This window comes from Octodon degus, unplaced genomic scaffold (genome assembly GCF_000260255.1).
Source record: "Octodon degus isolate 3935 unplaced genomic scaffold, OctDeg1.0 scaffold00271, whole genome shotgun sequence".
Lineage (NCBI taxonomy): Eukaryota > Metazoa > Chordata > Mammalia > Rodentia > Octodontidae > Octodon > Octodon degus.
In genome coordinates, this window is record NW_004524847.1 from 661711 (window position 1) to 669383 (window position 7673).

Genomic DNA, 7673 nt, shown 5'->3' on the forward strand with positions numbered 1-7673 from the left:
TTTAACCCTTCAAAATAAAATAGGATTTAAAAAAATAAATAAAGATTTTTTCATGGACTTAAAAAATGTATTTTATTTTATTATTTTATTTTTTAAAGAGAGTACAAAAGAGTATTAAAACAGAAAAAATTACAAATGATACAGAATTTCACTTAGCAAAGTAATATGAATTTCACAGTATTTGTTGTAATACAATGTTGCTTTCCAACCAGTTATTGGTATTGCCAGATATATGCATGTAAAACTGGAAAAAGAAAAGAGGGTGTAGGAAATTAAGAAGACAAAAGTGAAAACAATTGAAAAGAGGAGACAAAGCAAATTAAGTATTATCTGCTCTGCAAATAGTTTTCAAGCCTTTGGGGTTCTTTTGTTGTTGTTAATTTGTAAATTGTGATCTTTAGCCAGGTTTATGCCGCTTACGGTTTATAGCTACATGGTACACGGCTTGCACTTGATAGTTACATATACATGTGTATATATTTTTTCATTGAAATTTACTGTTTTCACTTTGAATATAAAGATTTTCCACCCATAGACTTTAAATACTTATGCATTTTTGGTGTTTTTTAATAATAATTTTATATCTAAACCTTTCCTCAAGTCATGTGAGTTAGTCTTTGTGAGGTACAAGATAGTAGTCCAACTGCATGTTCTTATTTTTAATTGAGACATAATAATTGTGCTTATATATTTAATTGGTACAGTGTGACATATCACTATATATATATATATATAAATTATAAAATAAGGATATTTATCCAATTGATTAACCAAACATTTCTCTTTTTCATGGTAAGAACATTCGAAATCTTCTCTTGATGCTATTTTTGAATACATTATTCTACTGTTATCTGTAGTCACCGTGCTGTACAGCAGAACACCAGAAATTACTCCTCCTTGCAAACTATGACTGTTATAATTGTCATGTTCTTCTAATTCAGTAGACATTTGCACAGGCCCATTTACTAAATAAGTCACTCTTTTTACATGAAATGGAGATACCTGTTTTGTCATGTTTTAAAACCTCCTGGGTGCTGGGATGTGTTCTCGGGCGTTCTATGCTTTCCACCAATCACTTTTTATTTATTTATTTTTTTGGCGGAACCGGGGATTGAACTCAGGCCCTTGCGCTTGCCCAGGAAGTGCTTATTCCACTGAGCCATCTCCCCGGTCCCCACCAATCACTTTTGCATTCTTAAGTTACTACTACATTGACAGCTACAGTGTGGTTGTGGTGTTTGATGTCTAGCAACGGCGGGCTTCCATTTTCATCTTTATGGCTATAATTTTTAGTGTTCCTATTTTTTTCATGTATATAAAATGAAGGTGATTCTATTTGTTCAAAAAGGAGAGAAAAAAGATTCATATTTTAATGGGAGTATCATTAAATTTTATAATTTCTAGGTTTAATTTTGACACTTTAATGATACTACATCTCTCTAATGAAGAGTCTACTTTCTCTTTCCATTTATTCAAAATCTGTTTTATGTTACCCAATTAGATTTTATAGATTTACTCATATAGGGCCTATAACTTTCTTGCTAAATTTTACCTAAGTATTTTATCAATGTTTCAGTACTGTAAATTGCTTTATCATTTCCATTTGGGTTCTTATTGCTCGTATATAATGGACATGCCTTCCCTTCAAATAGTTTTTTACCCTTGAGCCTTATCAAATCCCATACTCTTAGTAAGAGAATTTTTAAGATATGGCTTGTATAGATATTGTAGATATGCAATCAAATCATCAGCCTCCCCCAAAAGGATTTTCAGGCCAGTTATGAGGTCATTACTTAATTTTTCTTATCTTATTGCATTGACCAGAGACACTAGGCAACGTGGACTAATGGATTAGTGATAGCAGGTATCTCTATCAGTTTTATTTTAATGGAAAAGAATTTGAATTTTACCATTGTTAGCTTCTGAAAAAAAGGTATACTTAGACATTTCCTTTCACTGCTTTTTTTTTTTTTTAATGTATTTAGGACAAGGTCTACAGGGTTTCACTACACAAATTGGACTCGTAGTGATCTTCCTGTCTCAGCCTCCTCAGCACTGGGATTACAGGTGCGCGCCACCACGCCCAGTCTCAATCCCCATCTCAGCGTGCCCCGTGGGAGGGCCGGCATGACACGCGGGCTGCGCTCTGCCTAAGAAGGCGCTTCAGTCTGCTGAACTATCAGGCCGGCCCTTTACGCCTTTGTTTTTGAAGGCCCTGTTGGGAGTGGCTGTTAAAGTTTATCAATCTATGTTAATGCGATCAGTTTTTTTTTTTCCTTTCTTGTTGAGGTAATGAGCTATAGGAATCAGTTTTTATACCACAAATTGAATTTGAGGGATGAAGAGTCTTCAGAGAAAGAAGAAAAATTTATCAAACAATTGTAGGAAAATTACTAATTAAGAAAAAAGAAGAAAACTAGGGTGAAAGAAAAAACAAACATAGTCCTTTAGGGTCTGAAGGGTAGAATCTGGTAACGCGAGACCCTGCTCGGGCTGGCGCTTCGCACATGCGGGCTGTGGGGGTCAGTCACGACAGCATTTTCTGAGGGAGGCGGGGCAGGACGAGACATTTTCAGGACGTATATTAAAGTTTCTTAATGATGCAACTTGAAATGCTTCAATGACGGATTTGCAAAAAGGTCCAAGTATCTAGTTAGAAAAACATAAGCTTGTGGAGAAAGTGGATAGTTGCACTACAACGTGCGCGTGCCCTTTAGCGTGCAGGAGACGAGGGAGGACTGTGGGGAGAAGCCAATCATATAATGCCCCTCAGGTGTGAGCAGCATCTTCGGGGCGGACCTCCCAAACGCCGAGGTCTTTGTAAGCAGGTGCTGTTAGCGATCCCTGGGCCCAGGGCAGACGCTCCTGTCCTCGCTGAGCTTGCCTTCTGCTCAGGGCACCGAAACCAGAGAGCAAAGCGGCAGAATGTACGTTGCGTGGGGTGACGCTGAACGTTGGGCAGGCGGGGTGGAGATGGAGCGCAGCGGGACGTTTGCCTGCTACCGGGTCTTGCACATAAGGGCCCTGGAGGATCCAGACTTTGAGCTGCGCCTGCGAGTCAGGAAGGTAGGTGAGCAAAGACCTGGCGCGACAGGCGTCCGGTGGCGTCTTTGAGAAGCTGTGCGAGCGAGGAGGGGTTGAGGCCGGCATGGTGGGGCTGGACTGGGACCCAGGGTGAAGCTGCCGAGGGTTGCTGACGAGTTTGGTGCCTCTGTGTGGCTGCTACGAGAGATTGAACAGGGTTGAGAGCAGACGTGGGAGACACCAGCTTCCTCTGTCCTGCACTCTGAACACGCTTGAGCTCCATCTGCCAGGCTTCTTGGGGACAGCTCTGCGAGGCAGGACGGTGGGTGCAGCGCTCGGAGACCTGAGTGGAGAGCCGCCCCAGCCTCGCCCTCCTCCCTCCGGGCTGGCGCGCTGGCTCGGCCCCAGCAGCACACCTGGGGCCTGTTGATAATGCTCTTGATTATCTTTGTTCTCCCAGCCTCCTCTGAGTTTGCCTGAGTTTCTATTTGCATACTTTCCCCGCACTCATGATTATCTCCCATCTTTACACTTTGTCCCATTATTTAAATGAAGCTGAAGTAGATGCAGCAGTGGCAGCTGGGTGTGTGCGGTGGAGGTGCTGCAGGAAGGGGGCAGGTGGCGGGAGCCGGCGCACCAGTGACGACGCGGACAGCTGGCCGGGCTCCTGGCACCCCGCCCTCAGCTCTCTCTGCCCCCCAGCTCCAGCCCAGGACCCTGCCCTGAGGGGTGTGCAGGTGTGAGGACTTGGCTGGATGGGAATGTTAAACCGATGGCCACAACTGTCTGCATGACTTCTGATTAGGGACTCATTTGTAAATGTGCTGATTTTGTTTCCTTTTTTGCCTTAAGAAAGGTGCAGTGAAATAGATACCTGCGTTTCACTTTCTCACTTCTAAATTTAGCCCGTCAAAGCTGTTGTTTTAAACGCTGTCGCATTCATCAAGTCGCTGTGATGATGTCGCCGTGCCCAGATCCCCTCTAGTTCCAGGGCTGCTTAGCACCATGTATCTGATGAAGGAACTGAGAGACAGGGAGGCAGAAGCAAGTATCAGTGCCAACAGTGATGAAGCCAGTAGGTGGAGAATGTGGGGCTTAAACTTTGGTCTAACTCCAGCCTGGTCCTGCGCCTGAGATCTACTGTGAACCTCTTCCTTTTGGGACGTGGGTTAGGGGGTTTGCATATAGAAGGGACAAAAGTTCAGCCCTGACTCTGGCACTGTGGTCTACAAGGGGACAGGGGAGGCTGAAGGAGAGAAGGGTACACATACTTTTCTGCTACCATCTTCTCTGCTTGGAATGCTGGGGGTGGTGGCTTCATGAAGTTTCTGCAGGCAGGCAGTGATGGTGACATGCTGAAGGACATACTGCAGTCTGGAGGATCTCAGTGGAAAGGAGGATGACTTGGTAACACAATGACATTTAATGGTCATCGATAGGCTTTGTGGCCCTGAGGTACAGATTACTAACCAATGAAACACATGTACAGGAGAATCCTGGGTTAGCTGAGTGCATAGCCAGCATGAACTTTCTGAGCACCTCTTCTTTGCTAGGTGTTAGGGCCACCAGCCATGAAAAAGTCAGGCATGACCCCTGTCTTGTGGGGCTGAGAGCCCTGTAAGAAGCAAGACAAGTAAATAACATAGATAATGCAGGTAAACCACCAGTGCTGAAGCATGCTGGGAAGGGACAGACAAGAGTATTAAGGGGTGTGGTAGCAACAAGCAGCTGAGTCGCAGTGAGGGTGAGAGCCCTTGGGAAAGGTTGGACTTAGGAAGCTTGGTGCGTGTCAGTGGCCTGGAGTGACAGGTCTTCAAAAGGTGGTTGAAGCTCACAGCCAATTACCTGATAGTTGAAAAATGCTAACTCTTTTAATATATATTTGTAGGCACTCAGTGTGTGGCAAATAAGGTTCTAGAGATGGGATGGACTGTCCTCCTAGAGTTTATAGTCTAACTGAAATATAGGCAATAGGCAGATATTCAAGTGAATTTGTGATGTGATATTTGGAGATAAGAGCTATGAAGAGACATTAATTAGAATAAAGAAATATAAGATAGTGTGGACCGGACTCCTTTAAAGCACAGGGCCAGGGAGGGCCTCTGCAGAGGGCTCTTTGGTGAGAGAGCTGAACAGTAGGTGGGACCAGGAGGTGGGAGGAACAGGAGCTCTGTGAGATGAGCCCGTGGCAGCAGGTAAAGGCTCTGGGGCAGGACTGAGTCCCGAGTGCTGCAGGGTCTAGGGCCAGAGCAGAGCTATTATCACTGCAGTGAAATGAGCGAGACAAAGGGGCATGCTGTGGGCATAGGAGCAGGCCTGGAGGCCCAGAACGCAGACAGGTGTGGGAAGAAGTCTGGATTCTACCATAAGCATGAGAGAAGCCTTCAGAAAATTCCAGTGGCTCAGTGCCATAGTCGAGGTGGTGACTTGAAAGCCTCACTCTGCTGCTGCTCCACTGCAGGGGCCAAGAGGCCAGGGTGTGCAGAAGGGTGTGGCCGGGCGATAGGCAGCTGTGCAGCGCAGCCCCTCACTGCTACCATGTCGTCTGCACGACTCAGGAAAGGCCTTGCTGGCTGTTATGCTTCCAGCACAGCCTGCTTGGCCAAGAGAACTTAGGGCTTCTCTCCTCAGGTTCAGGTTGGCAGGCTTTCCGCCCAGCTCCTGTGCCTCCTGCTCGCCCACTGGCAGCCCAGAGCATCCCGCCTCCCTCAGGCTGGAAGGGAAAACACCCTGGGTGGGCCCGGGAGTCCCACTTGGCATCCCACATGGGCCCTCCACATAGCCCCAATTTACTGCTGACAGTGTCCTTGTCAGCAACCAAGATCTTGCCTTTCTCTGCGGGATAATGGTTCTGCCCTGAGCCTGCCTCTATCCTGGGGAAAGGCCTGAGCCTCCATCCCTGTTCTACTGATCCTAGCAGTGCTGTGCACTCAGCTGGCAGCTGGCCCCTCCCTCCACCCTCAGCCTCATCTCCAATTCTCTGCCTGCATCCCTTCTGCCACTCTTTTTTTTCACAGAGTACATGGCTAGTCAGCGGGCCAAAGGAGGACACAGAGAGCATCCACCTTCCCTCCATTGCCAGACCCTCGACCAGATGCCCCTCCTGCAGCCAGGAGGCCACCAGTCAGGCCCCTGCCTAGGTATAAGAAGCAAAGCCTGGGACCCATTGGACTGCCAGGTCTCTGTGTCCAGTTTCCACTTGGTTTCCTGTGAAACTCTCAGCTCAGCATCTCTGTTTGGTGCCATTCATTTGGACTTAAGCTGAGACCATTCAGGATTATTGAGTATGTTTTTATAGGTCCCCAACTAGACTACAAACGGCTGGAGGGCAGGTTCTATATCATATCCATCTTTTACTCCCCTGGGAGCTTAGCACGGTGACTGGTGACATCTTTATGGTGGGTGTTCAGTAAGTATATGCTGATTGACTGAGTGCTGTGCCAGCCCCCGCAGCTGAAGGTCCAAGCAGGGACCAAGTATTTGTCTCTCTGCCTATTCAGTTGTTACAATAGATCAAGGCAAGACTTCAATTATCCTCCACTCTCCTTCCCAAGCTCTCGTCTCTTCATTCTGTTGAAAATATCTGGTGACAGGGAGTGAGGTACTAGGAGAGACAGAATGCTTTCAGAGCCTTAGGAAAGCTGGGCACCAGGAAGGACATATTTCAATGAAGTTATTTTCTACCAAGGCTAATATTGTGCTTCAGTACTTCAGGCTCCAGTGAGCTCATCAACAATGTTTGCCTTTAATTTTACCATTTGTACCCAGTCATATGTTACTTGCTGTGTTTCTGTCTAGCTCCACTTCATCAAAGGGATGTTAGGGCTTCCACTGTCTTTGAAAAATCGTGGCAAGGAGGACCTGCGTGGATATCTGTCCTGTTTAACTAGCTCTTCATCACATTTCCCCAATCATATATTAAAAGACAAGTTGACTACATATTTATTAAAAAGGAAACTCTAGGATCGAGCTGGGGAAGGCAATTGCATATTGGATTGGGGTGTGGGGGACCTTTGTCCTTAATGTCCCCTTGAGAGGACTCTTGGCCTTTTCCTCAGATGGTACTTAGCTTCACATCTAGGAACAGCCTGCAGCCAGGTCTGAGGAGCCTGGGGGGCCTGTGACTTGCAGGGATGGAGCTCCTGTTCTCAGAGATGACTCCACACAGCTCTGTAGAAGAATCTGGGCTCTGGACTGTGGGTTAGAGTCCCAGGAGGACAGGAGCCCCGCCCTTCCACTCCTGTCCCAGTAGATGAAAGCCTTCAGGTTGGGGCTGGGCCCTGGCACTGAGGACAGTATCAAAGTTCTCAGGTGAACCCACAGTGCAGCAGAGGCGAGGCTGGCCCAGGCCTTCTCCACTGGAGTGTGTTTGCTCTCACTGGACAGGTGGCAGTCTGGAGATGCTTTATTGGTCATAACCATTGTCATAACCTTGCACTGAAAAAAAACTAGGACAACATGTCAAAGTGACAAAGTTCAGAAATCTATCCATGGGGCATTAGAAGAGCTAATACACACACACATACTCTCTTATTTGAAGGCATTTTTACGATGCCATTACCTTCCCTGTGGTTTTCAGAGCAGGTTTGCATGCTTCCCATGCAAAGTCTGGCCTTCACCGCGGCCTCATAAGGGAAGCATGGACCCAG